We start from the raw sequence: 1,777 nt of genomic DNA, 5'->3' as shown, positions 1-1,777 counted from the left end.
CAGCTTTCTTCACCACATTTGCTTATTCACCCGCTTTTGTCTTCAGTGGTTGTGTCGGGAAGGTGAGCATCATAGAATGCCAATTTACTTGAAGAAAGTATTCTTGCGTTGAGGGAGTACTTGAGTGGAGTGGGCAGAGCTTTCACTGTACGCATTTTCCCTCTGGGCGGGCATCTAACAGCCCGCTCTGAGTGAGTGCATCCAGGGCTGGGAAGGTTCTCTCTGGTCACAGTGAAGTTTTTCACAGTAGCAGTTTTGGTATAGCCTTGTTTTTTGTGATGACTGATTGAAGAGAACAGCATGCGGCTGGGACAGTTTGTTTCCTGCTCACAAAAATGCCACAGAAGCTGTTGAGATGTTGGACACAGCTTACAAGGACAGTACTATGGGAAAAAGCATATGAGTGCTTTCCTTGTTTCAAGAAAGGTGAAATGTCAGTTGATGACAGACTTCCTTCCCAAACAGACAAAAATGCATTTGGAGTTTGTTCCACCAGGTCAGACTGTTAATCAGGCTTTCTATTTAAGGATTCTGAAAGGATTGTGTAACAGTGTGTGACCCAAAAAGGCCTGATTCGTGGCAGACAGGGGACTGGTTTTACCACCACGACAATGCACCTGCTCACGCAGCCATCTCAGTGCACCAGTTTTGGGCAAAAAACAACATGCCTCTCTTGCCCCACACACCTTACTTACCTGAGCTCACTCCATATGACTTCTTTCTGTTTCTGTGAATGAAGAGGGACATGAAAGGACAGCAATTTGACAACTTAGAAGAGGTGAAGAAAAGAAAACAAAATCGAGGGAGGTGCTGTCAGTCATCCAGCTGAGTTTGAAAAATGTCTCCAAGAATGCAATCCCAGATTCGACACATGCACTAAATGTAGTAGAGAGTACGCTGAGGGTGATAAGTTTGTTTTGTTTAAAAAAAAAGAAAGAAAGAAAGAAAATAGGTACATCGCTTTGAAAATAAATAAATCGCTTCCATATTTGGGAGGGGGGGTACCCCCTCATATACCATGAGTTACCAGAACTAACACATTTTTCTTGGAAGAGGTCAAGTCAGAATGCTCCTTAGAAGAGAGAGTGGTGAGACTTTTTCTCAAGTACTTTGAACATCCTCACCACGGCGCCACCAGGGCTCCTCCAGTCCCTGGAAAAGGACATCTTGCTCGCTCAAGGAGAGGGTCAGTGCGAAAGAAGACGAGCTCGATGCGGCTGCAGCAGTGGGGCGCACAGCAGCCTCTGTGAACGCGGCACAGGACGGGGGCTTCTCGTGGCGCACAGGTTGCTGTGAGTCAGAGCTGACACCAGGGAACCTGACAACTTCCTGAATTCCGAGTTCTGATGCCGACAGATAATCGCAGTTGTTTTTCCTTCGTTTGAGTCATGCTACGTCAGCAGATGAAGCTCCTGACAACTTCCTCCAAATGTGTCCCAGGACCTCTGACCTTGAAGAGGCACCTGTCCCTCAGCCATAGTCAGAGGGCCTTGCAGTGCGAGGGGTCCATTTTCCAGCACTTCCTGGAGGACGGGGCAGGGTTTTGTTCCCTGTGCATGCGCTCACTGTGGGTCCGAGCAGATTCAATGGTTCCTACCAACAACTGCTGCTTGTATATCGGACTTTGGTTCATTGTGTTCTCACTGTCCACATTTTTGGGAGATACCAGGCTCTTACTCCTCACTCATGGCCAACAAGTCAAGGTCAACGCTTAGTAACCTTGTAGGTCAGGGCAGAACTGGCTCTGTGAGTTTCTGAAACTCTGTTTACAGGAGTC

This window comes from Echinops telfairi, unplaced genomic scaffold (assembly GCF_000313985.2).
Source record: "Echinops telfairi isolate 266 unplaced genomic scaffold, ASM31398v2 ScPeMD7_7457;HRSCAF=8495, whole genome shotgun sequence".
NCBI lineage: Eukaryota > Metazoa > Chordata > Mammalia > Afrosoricida > Tenrecidae > Echinops > Echinops telfairi.
The sequence above is the reverse complement of the archived record's forward strand: the minus strand, read 5'-3'. Positions refer to the sequence as shown.